General features: G+C 48.3%; 1 protein-coding gene and 1 long non-coding RNA gene across 3 annotated transcripts in view; one reads left to right on the top strand and one right to left on the bottom strand.

Annotated features, from left to right (window-relative positions):
• The window catches only part of GRIK3 (glutamate ionotropic receptor kainate type subunit 3), a 303000-nt gene that overhangs the window by 35360 nt on the left and 251954 nt on the right, over positions 1-15686 (top strand). The gene's annotated exons all lie outside the window — the stretch shown is intronic.
• Positions 2751-15100, bottom strand: LOC142819956 (uncharacterized). The gene is made up of 3 exons (XR_012897646.1): positions 14959-15100; positions 6127-6217; positions 2751-3199 (listed from the first exon to the last, which is right to left on the bottom strand). It is a non-coding gene; the product is annotated as an uncharacterized LOC142819956 (long non-coding RNA).

The following is a 15686-nucleotide window of genomic DNA, read 5'->3' as shown; positions in this document are numbered from 1 at the left end:
CCCCGGGGCTCACAGCTGTTCACAGAGAAGCAGGGCCTCACAGACAGTTTTTCGGAGCAGCGTGCGGGGGCGGGGCAGGCAGGGAGCCTGACTGAGGCTCCCGCTGAGCCCCTGGGCCAGATCCAGCAGCTTGGTGGGCCGGATCCAGCTTGTGGGCCGTATTTTGCCTGGCCCTGCTCTAGCGCATGCACACGCACATCAATTCCTCATTCCATTGCCTTCAGCTCGCCTGGCATAGGAGGAGCAGGGGGTGGGTGGCTGGGGAGAGAATTTCACACCCAGAACCCTGGGCATCACACCTTTGTTTCATGACTCTGAATGTTCGGACCAACTCTAGTTCTATAATGGCTGCTCCTGAGTCTGCAAAGGGCCCCGCCCTTCCAGTGACTTCTCCCACCTATCTCGACCCCACCCTGGGCAGGAGAAGGAGGTGCAGGCCCATGGGAGCCCAGTGATGTGTCCTGCACATGCTCTTTCCTTCGTGGACTGCGAGCAGCTGGACTCAGAAGGGTCCTTAGCAAAACCTCCCCAGTTGGCTTGCCCCATGCAGAGCCCTCTCCCTGTTTTCCTCTGCGAGCTCTGCCCATCCTGGGGTATGTCTACACTACCACCCTAGTTCGAACTAGGGTGGTAATGTAGGCATACCGCACTTGCAAATGAAGCCCGGGACTTGAATTTCCCGGGCTTCATTTGCATAAGCCGGCCGGCGCCATTTTTAAATGCCGGCTCGTTCGAACCCCGTGCCGCGCGACTACACGCGGCACGGGCTAGATAGTTCGAACTAGCAAGCCATTCCGAACTATCTGTACACCTCGTGGAATGGCTTGCTAGTTCGAACTACCTAGTTTGTGCCGCGTGTAGCCGCGCGGCACGGGGTTCGAACGAGCGGGGATTTAAAAATGGCGGAGCCCCGCTTATGCAAATGAAGCCCGGGAAATTCAAATCCCAGGCTTCATTTGCAAGTGCGGTATGCCTACATTACCCCGCTAGTTCGAACTAGGGTGGTAGTGTAGACATACTCCCGGAGATGTAGGTTTCCGGGGAGTGAGTGCAGCCAGCCAGCCTTGCACCACCAGTGGGGGTGGGCAGTCTCCAGGGCACAACGACCATGCTTTGGAATGAGACCCGGGTTTCAGTCAACAGCAGGCAGCTTAGACGGACCTTAGCAGAAAGGTTAAGTGGTTCCTAAATTATTCATCGTCATGGTTACCAGCCTCCATTCTGCTTGTTGTTCTCCAAGTTCCACCTTGCAAACCCCCTCCTTTCGCTGAGATGCTGCCGAGAGATCCCCAGCCTGATGGCAGCCCAGCTAATCCCTGCTCTTCGTGGGCGCGTGGGCTCCTTTCTGGTGGTTTGGTGACGGCAGGAGACACATGCTTCTAAGTCAGGGCTGAGCAATCATTTTTGCAAGGAGGCCACTTTATGAATTGTGGATAGTGGTCGTGGGGTGGCTCTGCCCCCCAAAAGGGCTTTTGCACAAAAACTTGCTAGCTGTTTACACTGCCTGCTTGAATTTGCGCAAGAACACTGACTTTTTAATGTACAAAATCAGTACTTCTTGCACAAATACTTTGACGCTCCTGCTCGGGAAAAAGCCCTCTTGCACAAGAGGGCCAGTGTAGACAGGCACCTTAATTTTTTGCACAAGAAAGCCCGATGGCTAAAAAGGCCATCGGAGCTTTCTTGCGCAAAATCACGTCTATACTGGCCATGAATGCTTTTGCGCAAAAGCACTTTTTGCGCAAAAGCATCCATGCCAATCTAGACACTCTTTTGCAGAAATACTTTTAATGGAAAAACTTTTCCGTTAAAAGTATTTCTGCAAAATCATGCCAGTGTAGACGCAGCCTGAGTTTATACCCTGAAACACTTCCAACTCCAGGCATTTTGAGAATCAAACACCTTACATATACTTAACTGCATATTTAATTTCGATTTTTCAACAGTATTTATTGACATGGAATAACTATCTACTAGATGCAGGGCTATAAAACCTTAAAAATATGCTCCTAGTAATCCCTTGGTATTTAACCAACGTACAATAGTGTGCCCTATTACATCCCAATTAAATCCCTATTTGAGACACTTCATTCTAAAGGTGACTATACTAAACTCCAGAGCAGTTGCCTTTCAAGTCAGATTCCCATGATCTGTCTCTTCCTGGCTGCACATTTGTTACTATCATACTGAAGCAGCACATATCTAATATATTTTTGCATTACAGCTGGGTTTTTAATCAGGGCTTTGGGCTTTTGTCTTGTGATATTACAAGGAGATTTTCTTCCAGTTGACACCGCTCTGGCTTATCTGATGAGAACGTGTTTCTTGCAAATATGTGCCCAGCAGTAAGCTATGCAGGCCCCAGGTTATGGTTCAGTGAGGAACTGAGCATGGAGAGGGTGACCTGCAGTGTTCTGTATGAGTTGAGCGCTTGGGCGGCGACTTAGGAGACCCAGCTGATTAGCAGAGTGCCGATAGCTCCCACAGCCAGCAGCATGTGTTTATACTGGTGGTGCACATTGACACGTCTTGGTGCACATAACAACATTTATTCTGCACACAGATAAAAAAAATTAGAGGGAAGATTGGTGGCTGGAGGTGCTTTCTGCTATTTTACACCTTCCAAATGCTAGAGATCACCAGGATGCTTAGCAGAAATTGGTATTTGATTGGGTTAAGGTTGTTCAGCGCCCCTGCGGTGCTGAGGCTCTGATCGGAGGGCAAGTAAGGCTGTTTCCCAAAAGGGGTCTCTCACCACCTGTGCAGCCCTTTGCTGGGTGCAAAGGGGCCACAGGAGAGATTGGAATTAGGGACAAAATATTGCACGTTAAATGGGAGAGCTGTGAAAATACTGACCACCTCCCCCCATCTCCCTCTTCAATCTTGGCTTCTGGGCAGCATTCCATATAGATCACTCTTCCAATTCGTAATTATAAGACTGGAGTGTTTTGCATTATTATTGTGCCTTCTGCCAGCTTTCACCGGACAGGCTGAATTCAACCCTTGTGGGCACATGTGTGAGGCCAGAGGCTTGCCATGCAGCCAGGTGACTTTTCTTCTTTAATTGAATATAAGCATATTTTAAAAGAGCAAAAGCTTTTGCACAGAAGAGTCTTAGTTCCAGGGACATGCCAAAGTTTTTAGTTCGTGCTAGAAACGCCTCTCTGTTGATTATCAGCCGGAGACTCAGACGTCACATCTGGGGGCAGAAGCAGAGGAGAGAGATTCCATGCCATTTACATTTACACGTTTAAAAGACAGCACCGTGTTTTATAAATACATGTTCAGCAAAGACGAGAGGGTTAGCAGACATGGCTGGTACCCAGGAGATCTAGGTTTCCTTCTCAGCTCTGACACAGACTTTTTTTTTTAACCATGGGCCTGGCACTTCGGGAGTACTGCTATCCCCAGCTACTCCCAGCCTGCTTCTGCACTCTACCTCCCACCCAGACCTCACACCCTCACCCCTTCTTGCCCCCCACCTCCTGCTCAGATCCTGCATCCCCATCCCTATCCCTACCCCTATCCTTCTCACTCTCACTGGCAGCCCTGTCCCACACATTGAACCCCTCATTTTTGTGCCCACCCCAGAGCTGAAGGGGGTCCACAAAATCTGGACCGCCAGAGGAGTGAGGTGTCTCAGTTGGGGGCCACATCAGTGAGGGTTGGGGGTTTTGGGAGGAGTTTTTTGCTTCATACTTGTGTGGTCTCCAACTGATTATTCTGTGGTCAGTGGCCCTAACCCAAAAGAGGTTCCCCACCCCTGCCATAAATAAAGAAAACATTGAAAGCTTTTGTGTTGGACATTAATTAATATTTTACCTTCTTTAAAATGAAGTTTGATAAACTAACATGAGAAAGTTAAAACTCTTCATCCATTTAATAATTGAAATTAAATCATTCTCCCTAGTGGCAGCACTAGCAAAATGGCTTGGGTGTAATTATGTAATTAATGGTGAGTTTCCATTAGCAACGGGTGGTCCACTGAAAGGTTTTCATTGAGCCAGGTGGTCCACGGGCCAAAAAGTTTGAGAATCACTGACTTTGGAGGCAGGCTGCTGCCATCCATCTAAGTCCCCTCTAAACAGAGCCTTGTGAAATGGCTTGTGTGCCTCGCAACACAGAGCAGCACGCTTTGTTTTCCCAAGTCAGTGTCTGGACACCTCTGTTTCCAATTTGTTGCCGCTGCTCAGCGGTGGTGAACCGCAGATCAAACCAAATGGATTTACAAGTGCAGTGTCAGTTTGCCTAGAGGAAATAGATGTCCCTGTTTCCTTTGGTAGGCAGGGGAAAAAAAACCCAAGTACAGATCTGTGCTGTTGCAGCTACTGGGATTTTGCAGAGGCTGGGAAGGCAGGCTGGTTCCCGGCAGCCCATTAACACAGTGCATACAGAATCTTATAAAAATCCTGTTTTCCCCATTTCAGCACGGGGGGGAGGAGGAGGGGCCGCTGCCTCCCCCGGGGCTGCCCAGGCAGTGGGGCCAGGAGCTGTGTTCATCTACGGTTGCATTTCATTTACAGTCTAAATCTAATAAGGGGATCAGCCTAGATCTTGGCAGAAGAGCCCTTTCTAGTCCTGGGAGTGGGGAGTCAAAAGTGGCGGTGTTCCTAGCCTAGCAAAGTGAGGGCTGCAGAGGTGAGAGAGAAACACAAGGCGAAACGTTACTTTCTGTTACAAAACCACTTCTCCGAAGTGATGTAGCAGAGAGCAGGGTTCTCTGAGCTCAAAGAAACCCAGTGGCTGGTTGGGGAGAGAAAGACCAGGAAAAACCCTGCTTTGAAAAAGAAAAATTTTGAAACCCCTTTGCCCCACACTCCATAAAACAAAGCTGCCATTTAATTGTTTAGATTTAATGTGTTGCTAATTATGCACACTTGTGTTTTCTGTTATTGAATGCTGGCTAGTGATGGATGCTCCGTAATCTTATGTAAGAGACAGCACATTTGTTTTCTAAGGCTAGCTGCGCACAATCTGTTATTGTGTGGCACTGAACACATTGAGGGTTGGCGCCTTTCAATGTTGTGCATAAACGCCAGGCTTCCTCGACAATAACCTTCATTAATCAGCCCTCTCTTGTTTGGGAGCACTCGTGACCAGGAGGTCTTCAGGTCCAAGCTTGTGAGGGATTCCACTTTGAAAACCCTTCCATCCCTCCCCTCCTCTTTTAATTTGATTTGCTTTATTGAAAGGCCTCTGCAGGCTTTTCGGTTGTGTGGCGTCGCTGCTGTGTTTGAGTGGAGCTGCAACTTGGTGGGAAAGGGCTCCACATCCAGGAGATTGAACCTCGTTTCTTTCTAATCCCAGGCCTGAGATTTTCAAAATTAGGAGCCTAAAAGTAGGAACCTAATTGAAAGTGATTTAGAGGCTTTGGAAAATTTTACCCAGAAAGGTCTGTCCATCCAGCTTGGTGATGGATGGACCAGGCACCCTTGGAACAAAGGAAGGATAAAGGGGACCCATAATGTCAGGAGATTGGGGGCCTCCCCCAGTGGCCCAGTGGATGAGGTACCTGCCTCCAGAACCAAAAGTAGAGGGCTTAAGCCCTGCCTCCTCCAGGGAACTGCAAGAGACTGCTGTGTGGATACTTTGAAAAATGTTGCCCTCTCTGACACAAAGAAAGCTGCTGGGTGCTCAGTCATTTTAAAAATCAGGCCATTTATTTGGAAGCCTAAAATCTGATTTTAGGAGGGTGATTTTCAAAGATGCCTAATGGATTTAGACCCACAAGACCGATTGAAGGTCAATGGGAATTGTGTTCTTCCACCCCTTGTTCCTTGGGGTTCATTCTCAGAAGTTCCCTAACTTTAGGATCTCAGTGTCAAGCTCTTAAATCCATCTAATTACGTCCAACTAAAAATGGCTGGATTTTGGATATGCTCGCCACCCACACACTTCCAGGGTGCACAGAGCCTGTGAAACACAAGGACACTTTTATTTAGGTCAGGGATTTTCACACTGGTTTTCTCAGTGGGAGAAAATTGTTGATGCCCACACGCCAACACAATTATGTCTTTTGTCGAGAGTTCAGGCTCCGAGGCAGAGCCGGGGTTGGGAGATTTGGAATGCAGGAGGGGGCTCCAAATGGGGGAAGGCTCAGGCCAAGGGACTGAGGCACAGGCTTACCTCTGGTGACTCCTAATCAGCTACACAGCAGGGGTGCTCCATGCCTCTCCTGGCACAGTGGACAGGAAGCAGCCAGCAGCAGGCTTGGCTCCTAGGTGGAGGCATGCAAATGGCTTTATATCCTGTTCTTGCTTGTAAGCCCCACCCCCCCAACTCCCATTGGCCAGGACAGGTGGGAGGCTTGTTTTAGTACCACTGCTGGTCACCAGCTTACCCTGCAGCAAGGTGACACAGTACCCGACATTCCACAACCCAGTAGTGGGTCGCGATCCGGACTTAGAAAACCACTGATTTAGGTAACAAAAGATGGAGCTAGGAACCTAATTTTCAGTATGCATGTTTGGAAAAACACCTTAAATAACAGAGTTTGATATTTTGAGGTACATGAAGATAAAGCATAAAAACCATCTCAGGATTAGTTGGCTACTCTCACCAGTTTTTGGTTTTTTTTTTTTTTACAAAAATGACTATTGATTTTAGATGGAGTACTTGGCAGAATTCAATTTTTTAATAATTTTGTTAGAAATCGATGTTTTTAAAAATTTTTACCGGCACGATTTCCCACAGTTGTAGGAATAACAAGGGATGTGAAATAATTATTTAATAATAGACATCGAGGTAAAAAAAAAGTTAAATCTGTATAAACCATGAAAATACAAATTGTCAACATCACATTTCAAAAAATACGAAATAAACATCCTTAAATCAAACCCTACTTATTTTCACTATTCATTTGCTAGCTCATTTGTTACAAGCCTCATTCAAAAGTCTATCTCACTGGATTTTTTTCTCTAATACATTTTCAAGTGACATTTTTCTTACATTACCTATCTGTACGTTTTGATTATTGTCAATGGAAATATTTATTTGCTGGTATGTGTGTCTGTATATGGTGAAATCAATGTTTACTAAAAGGGGGACAACAGACTCCCCAGATCCCTGGGCGAGGCAGGGGTGGGCCCGGCACCATGCCTCAGGACAGGGCGGAGCCTCAGGAGGAAGGGGCAGGGCTTAGACAGCCCACCCTCAGCGCCACCTGGAGCACACCACACTGTACTCCACAGCCAGCCCTCAGAGCTGCCTGGAGCTTTCCCGGTAGGGCTCTGGTGGTGATTTAAGCAGCCCAGGGCTCCAGCTGCTGCTGCTGCTGCTGCAGTAGCAGCAGCTGTGGTGAGGCCCAGCCCTTTTGAGTCGCTCTGGGGCAGTTGCCCTTTTTGTCCCCCCTGTTGGTGGGCCTTAATACCAGCATTCACAGATAAAAATCAGAACCGTCCAAGCCTACTGTTAGACCGTCTTCTATTGTCTCTTTAGAGTCACAAATTTAATCTGTATTCAGAGAGTCATGGAAAAACAGACTTATACAACAGGGCTGGGCAAAATATGGCCCAGGGGCTAAATCCGGCCCACCGAATCTGGCTGCTTCTTATTTATATCCTGCTGCTCATGCTGCCAAATTTCCAGGCAGTGGCTCAGGCAGCAGAATCCTATTAAAATGGCTCCTGGTCACAGCACTGCCCCGCCAGAGGCCATAGCAATCCCAGGCGGCTGCCAGGCAATGCGGAAGAGGCAAAGTCAGGAGCCGTGAACCCTTTGCTATGTTTTTATTTCAAAGCCTCTGGCCCACACAACTCTGGGGGGAGTCTAGTCTAGGGATGTTAAGTATCGGTTAATGAAATAGTTGAGTAACCTCATGAATACTTATCAGTTAGTTGACTATTCTATAGTCCCCAGGGGTGAGGCCAGGAGCCACTGTATCAGAGACAGCACGTGGCATGTCAGGCGTAGCACGTCAGATGGGGTGGCAGCAGCCCCTGTCTAGGGAGGGTCTGAGTTCCTGGACCTGGCATGAGCCGGAACTGATCTGGCTGCCTGCTCGCCCGGTTCCTAATACACTTTAAATGCAGAGCTGCTGCAGGGGTAGTTTCTGGACCCAGCGTGAGCCAATACTGAGCCGGGATGCTGGCAAGCCTACTAAAAAATGTACTGGCATGGGGAGGGAGGAGAGGGAAATGCGTATAGTCTATAGCATTAACCTGTAAGATTTTGCTTATTGGTTAATCGGTTAATCGACTACACTATTACATCCGCTGTCTAGTCCCTAGCCCCGCCCCTTCTGTTCCAGATCACGCCCCTTCTGGGGGTGGAGCCAGCCCTTGACTATGCACCAAAATTCATTAAGTGGCCCCCCTGCAAAAATTATTGCCTGCCCCTGTCCTAAATCCTGAGGTGAGCACACAAGTCAGCAAACAACAGCAAGTCAGCATTCATGTGATCTGAGAAGCAGGTTGTGTCAGGGTGTGGTCCTGGCTTCCACGAGCAACCTGGACCCACGTGAGAAGAATGCATGCGGGGCAACTTCTGCTCTTCGTCCTTCCTGTGGCATCTCTGGAAATGCGATTAAAGGCCCCTGCTGCTAACCATCAGTTCCTTAAGGACTAGCCTACCTAGGATGTGTCCATAGACACTCGTTTTGAAGTAGGCTTGATAACCCGGGTGAAATCCACACAAGGCTTAAAGCAGGCAGGAAAATAAAGGCTTCAGACTGCTGAGTTCTTGCTGCCGCTTCCTGCAGTTATTTTTAAACACGGTGTCAGAGGCGAGGCGAAGTTTCCTTCAGCGCACAAGGCTCAGATGAAGATGGAGCACCCTGAGTCAGAGAGAGACAAGATGTGCAAACGGGGCTGTTGTAATTGATCTCCTGGAAAGTGGGTGTGAGTCTCCGAGAGCCAAAGGGCCCTCACTCGCTGTGAATAGTACTTCACTGCATGAGTAATCCCACTGGCATGAATAGAACCAGCCATGGAGTCAAGTGGTACCCAGCATTCCAGATGCACAAGCGGGTTGATCTAAATGCTCTAAGGGAGTGTCAGTGCTGTAACTGCTGTGGGGCAGTGTGGTCTAAGGGGTAGGTACCAGGCTGGCAGTGCAGAGACGGGCCTTTTAGCCCCAGCTCTAGGGTATGATCTTGGCAAATCAAGCAGTCTTTGTAGTGCTGGGACTGGCTCTTCCTGCGCATGTGCACAGCAGGCCCAGCACTTAATTGTGTCCTCTAGGTGCCACTGTGATACCAATAATAACTCTGAGCAGCGTCGACGTGTGAGGAGGTGACACCGGCTTAGATCCTGTTGCATTGTGTCCACGGCGAGGTGTGTGCAGCACACCGGCTCTGGGAATATAGTGCACGATTCCCAAAGGACAAGCCCATCCGTCATGCAGCTGACGGGGGAGTTTATTCTTCAAACAGGGCTTCACTTGTATCAGTGTCCCAAAGCAATTAAAAATAACCCCCTGATTTCAGCAGAACCTCCTTCTACTGAACAGTCTCTCGCCTGGCCCTCGTTGAAGCACTGCTTTTCACCTGCAAGTCAGCCCCCAAGGGGCTTCTCTGCTCTTGAGGGGCAACTTCTCAGCAGAGACATGACTCTTCAGCTGGGCGCCACAGTAAGAGCAATTCTTAGATTGCGTCTCTGCCACTCAGAGGGCTCGTCTACACTGGCCCCTTTTCCGAAAGTAGGAATAAGAGATCCTCTGGAAAAGGGCTTTTTTCCGGAGGATCGGGGCCAGTGTAGACGCTCTTTTCCGGCTTTTCTAAAAGCCGGAAAAAAGCGGCGGGCATTTTTATTTAAATGCCGCGGGGGATATTTAAATCCCCCGCGGATTTCCCTATTACGACCTGTGAAATTAACATGCCCCTTTCGGAAAAGTGGCCAGTGTAGACGTAGCCAGAAAGACACTGGTCACCGTCTAAGGCCTTGACAGTATCATTTGAGCTTTCATGGCTAAATGTGGCCTGAGAACAGTTGTCTTGCTGCTCCGTGTGGACATGTGTGTCTGTGCACGCGCTCTTGCAGGTTTCAGAATGTCGGGAAAGTTTGTGGTTTGGGGTTTTTTTTCTGTACATTTCAAATGCTTCATTGTGAAACTGGTTAAAAGCCCTTATTTATAAAATGTGTGCGTCTCTTTCAGTTTAACTGAAAAGGCATTAAAATAACTGCAGCTGTGGAAGGAATAATTACAGCTAGATTTTGTCAAGGACTCTCTTGTCTGATGTTGCCATCTGTGACATAGTGAATGCAAAGATCATTTTAAACATAGGCAGTTAATGCAGGGAATAATTCAAGAGCTCTAGATATTTATGGTAAATTATTTAACTTTATAGTTGAATTTTATTGCCACGTTATTCCATGTGCTGAGGAGCTCTGCGTTTTCAGTTGCCCTGCATTTTACTTAGCTCCATTTTGCAGCAGAAAAGTGCCTACTTCAAACACTTTGGAAATGTTTCCTAGGCTCTGTCTACCTGTCCATGTACGGGAACGTGTATGCAGCGGGGCTAAATCCGAAATGAGCTACACAACCTGAGCTACGTCAATTGCCTAGCTTAAGTCAAAATAGCTTATTTCAGTTTTTGGTGCTGTCTACGCAGCAGGATGTCTGAGAGGGAGCATTCTTCCTCCGACTTCACTTACTCCTCGTACAATGAGGCTGTGTCTACACTGGCACCCTTTTCCGTAAAAGGGATGCTAATGAGACACTTCGGAATTGCAAATGCCGTGGGGGATTTAAATATCCCCCGCGGCATTTGCATGAACATGGCTGCCGCTTTTTTCCGGCTCGGGGTTTTGCCGGAGAAAAGCGCCAGTCTAGACGGGATCTTGCGGAACATAAGCCCTTTTCCCGAAGATCCCTTATTCCTACTTTCAAGGAAAGGGCTTATTTTCCTCAAGATCCTGTCTAGACTGGCGCTTTTCTCCGGCAAAACCCCGAGCCGGAAAAAAGCGGCAGCCATGTTCATGCAAATGCCGCGGGGGATATTTAAAACCCCCGCGGCATTTGCAATTCCGAAGTGTCTCATTAGCATCCCTTTTACGGAAAAGGGGGCCAGTGTAGACACAGCCTGAGAGTGACAGGAGTTGGAATAAGAAGTCCTTTGTCTGGACATTATTTTGACATTATGTCGAAATAACTTCTTGTAGTGTAGACACAGACTATGTTCTTTCAGAATAACACTAGTTATTCCGAAACAATGCTGCTGTGTAGACGTAACCCTAGTGTTCCTCCATGAGAATTAGATCCTTTATCAGTTAAATTCTTAGCACCTTGTAAAATACACCACTGATGCTTTTTTAAAGCCATGAGTTGGAAAAGTCACATCATTGATTATTGGTCAAGTTAGGGATGTGAATGTTTAACTGGTGATAGGAGGCCCCCGACTTGCGACGCGATTTCTTCCAGAGGAAGCGTCACAAGTTGGCGTTGTTATAACTCGAACCCGCAATTACGGTATCACTGTGCACCATCGTAAATGCAGGCTAAGGATGTAAGTCAAGGGTTTCTGGCCCCTTCCGCACTTACAAAAATGGCTGTAAGTGCAGGGGGTCCGAACTCGGGCGGTTGCATCTCGGGGGCCTCCTGTAACTGATGTAGATATTGGGATAGAGAGTACTCTTATTAAGTTTGCAGATGATACCAAACTGGGTGGGGTTGCGACTTCTTTGGAGGATAGGGACATAATTCAAAATGACCTTAGCAAGTTAGAGAAATGGTCAGAGGTAAACAGGATGAGGTTTAATAAAGAGAAATGCAAAGTGCTCCACTTAGGAAGGAACAATCAGTTCCATACATACAAGATGGGAAGCGACTGTCTAGGAAGGAGCATGGCAGAAAGGGATCTAGGGGTCATAGTGGACCACAAGTTGAATATGAGTCAACAGTGTGATGCTGTTGCAAAAAAAGCAAATATGATTCTAGGTTGTATCAACAGGTTAGATCTGTCAGGGATGGTGTAGGTGGAGCTTGGTCCTGACTTGAGGGCGGGGGGCTGGACTCGATGACCTCTTGAGGTCCCTTCCAGTCCTATTATTCTATGATTCTATGAACTGGTTAACTGGTAAGCTTCATCCTTAACAGATGATGCTTACTGGTTAAGGTTAACCGATGGGGGCTGGAGCAGTTCTCTGCCTGCCGGAAGCAGGGGGTGCTTCAGCCCTGGGGAGTGAGGGTGACCCACCGTGGACAGGGACTGCTTTCACCAGGCTGGAGCAGCCCCTGGCTGTGGCCAGCCTGGGTGGCCCATGGGTAGGGCTGCTCTGGCATATTATTAGCCCAATTTCAAGCATGGATTGTGGTAACCTGCTATAGGTTCCTGCTTTCTCACCATTAATTTGCCACTTAGGAGGATACTGAAAAATGTTCTCCTATGAAAACATTGCTGTATTATTCTCCCCCTCTCCCCCGCCATTAAAAACCACCTGCCATATTGGAAATGAATAAGCGGCTGCCAAAATGAAAGAGAGGGGGGCTTGTCTGGGCATTAATGCTATTCACTGCTCTGTAAATGGGTCTCATGCTGCTGCAAAGCCAATGACCCTATCAATCAAATCAGGGGAGAAACCGCCAAATGGGAACTGGCTGCTGGCAGGTTCTGAATGCTCTGTGCCCGGTGCTCACACAGTCAAAGGGTGTTTCTTTTCTGTTGCTGTTGGTAATTAGCACGTGGATCGTTCCCCTCCCCGCCCCACACACACACTTTGTCACAATCGGACTCATGACAGTTTCTCCCCTCACGTCTGTAGGCTGCATTTTCTTAATTTTGCCGTGGATGGGACTCAGCCGCCCTGCACAGACAGACGAGTCACACCCAAGGAAGAGGACAGACAAGCTCCCTGTGTGTTCTACTGGAGCGGCGTGCGTCCGCCCTGCCATTGCACTGTGATCTTTGCTCTAGCTCCAGGCTGTAAGAAAAAAACAAACCATGAAGCACAACCCTTGCGAGGCAGTTGCCGCGGGTGTTTCTTGACCTATAAGCTGGGAGGTTTGGGACTAGAGGGAGGCTGAAGGGGTCTGTGTCTGGGAAGGTAGCAGGCTTCTGCCAGCGTGCAGGACTATGACAAAGTGGACTTTCTAAGAAAACCCAGCTGCTGCCTCTGTCTGGATCCTTAGGAGCATTTCTGTTTTGCCCAAATGGGATTCTGCTGCTACTTTGGATTGCGAAAGGCCACAACACAGCTGCATGGCTGGAATCCTTGCTAGGATGTGCACCCCGATTTAAAGAGGTTCACGCCTCTTCCTCTTGTAACCCATGTCCTGCTGCTGCTGCTTCTCCAGCTGTGCCTTTGGAAAGGAGAAAATGGATCAACATCTGGTGCTGCAGCTGCTGTGAACATCTGGAGTCCTGGAGGGGCCCCAGTGGCTCTTTCCCCATTAATCAGGAGGTAGTCATGCATCCTGCTTACTCAGAAAGTCTCCCGTTCTTCATCTGATTGCCGGCTGCAGCAAAATGTTGGGGAAATCCTGCAAAGGAAGCCTTGGTCTAGAACAGGACTCTAACGGCAACATTGATCTCTGGGAGAGAAAGATGCTCATCTCATGAGACATAAATCTCATGGTTTATAACCAAATGGTCACTTCCTTGCCCCTGCCCCAAGCAATTTCTTCAGCTGCCCTGTTCTCTCGGCAGCAGCCCACCAGGGAGAATCCCGAGCATAGCTCAGTCCCAGCCAGGTTGGGAAAGAATCTGTCTTTACAGTGCTTTGAGACCAATCAGCCGGTGATGTAGGATATGGAGAGCAGCAGGAGGAAAATTAGGGCAAGGACCAGCAGGCCACTGGCTGTCTGAGGGCACTTCTGGGGAAGCACACAACATGTGGCAACTTCCTATTCATCAGTGTATGCAGAGAATGTGTCAGGGTTAGATACATGCTACTCCATCATCTTTAGGCCTTCAAAATGGAGAGGGACCTATCCAACCAGAGGCAGGGGATGACTTCTCCAGATCTTGGCCAACCTACTCGACTGCAGAGGCTCCTTGTTTCAGAGCACTCACTGAGTAATGACTGGCTCTTTTCAGGAGCAGGAAAGAAGGGAAATCCACCATTTCCTCCCTGTCTTTCCTAGCCTCCTAGCTCTTTTTCGCTAATTCTGAAATGCTAGATCAATTAGATCGAAACAAGGTTCCAGACACTTAATTTGTATATTCATTTCACCACTGGGAGTTGCTAGCTGTACATGCCTTTCATGTATGTTCTCTAAGGCCATGTCTTCACTAGAATGAAGATCAATGCTTTAGCGATCGATCTTCTGGTGTTTGATTTAGAGGCTCTAGTAAAGACCCACTAAATTGAACTCAGAGTGCATCCCTGCTGGTGGCCGGGACTCCTGCTCCTGCGAGGATTAAGGGAAGCGGACAGGGGTGTTTGCTCCCATTGGCCTCCCGCCAAGGGGATGGCAGGGAAATTCAAATTAAGGTAAGTCAGCTACAGCTTCTTAATTAACATAGCTGGAGTTGCATATCTTGATTCAACCTTCCCCTTTAATGTAAGACTTTATGGTTTTCTTCACCTGATCATTGGATCTTTGAACCAATGTAACCGGATTCAGCTTCAAGATATAGGGCCAACACCAAACACTCTTTCTTTTGCGGCAGCTGCAAACCTCCTCAGTTTTGGCTGGGCTCTACTTAGCCCCTCCAACTCCTCATTTTGCTAGAAGCAGCCTTGCTTGTTACCTGCAGCCTGTTTCCTGGTTTTTTTACAGTAGCAACATGGATAGTTTGCTTTGTAAATTACATACTACATCTCCAGTGCAAGGAAAGTTGCGTCCGCAGTGGTCACAAAGTAGTGTTAATCCTAGCTAAGAAAAGGTTAAACCAGATTTCATTCTATCTTTTTGTACACAAAGGAAACTTTCTCAATTGCCACATATTTTCATCCTCCGCAACTTTTCATTGCTGGTGAAACATTTTTTTCTTTAAACTATATTATTTTCACTAAGTTCACATTGAAATAAAACAGTTGTAGGATCCCCTCACCCCATTGCAGCATAGCATAGACTCACATTTTTGGCAGCAGGGCAACTTTCAGATATTGTGACATTCTTGCTCGGATCAATCCTATGTATGCTCTTGAAAAGTATTCATGTTGTCTGGCAGATTCTTCTATCTAATCTAATTCAATCTCTCCATCTGCTGATGACTCCCATCACCGTGGGAACTGAGTGCCTCCAAAGAATTTAAAAATAGAAATAGCAATCTTGCTTTCTTCCTTTGCAGCCGGTAGCTGTTATTAGTGGGTGTGTAAAAATGATTGAAGCTTTAGGATGAAGAAATGAGCTTTGAAGTTAGTTCTGCGAGATCCAGGGTTGATCTCTCTTGTGATTATAAGTTACATCAGTGGTCCCCAACATGGTGCCCACAGGCGCCATGGCACCCGTGGGGGCATTTGTGTGCACCCGCCAAGTGCTCGGGGCTGTCCTGGCCCTGGGCATGTGGCGCATGCATAGTGCAGGAACCGGTCCCGGACACATGGCGCACAGTGAGCGGCAGCCCCGGGAGCACCACAAATTGGCGCCCGCGCTCTGGGCGTGCGGCGAATGGGGGGAGTGCCAGCCCTGGGCGCATGGCGCTTGGGGGGGGCGCCGGCCCCGGGCATGCAGCTATGGGGGGGCCACCCCTGGGCGTGCAAGTGTCCCCGTCCTCTGGCACCTAGCAGGCGAACGGCCATACCCCCTGGTGCCCAGCAGCCTCAAATGGTTGGGGACCACTGAGTTACATAGTCCAGGCCCTA

Source organism: Pelodiscus sinensis, chromosome 25, assembly GCF_049634645.1.
Source record: "Pelodiscus sinensis isolate JC-2024 chromosome 25, ASM4963464v1, whole genome shotgun sequence".
Lineage (NCBI taxonomy): Eukaryota > Metazoa > Chordata > Testudines > Trionychidae > Pelodiscus > Pelodiscus sinensis.
This window is presented reverse-complemented; position numbering and strand designations above follow the sequence as displayed.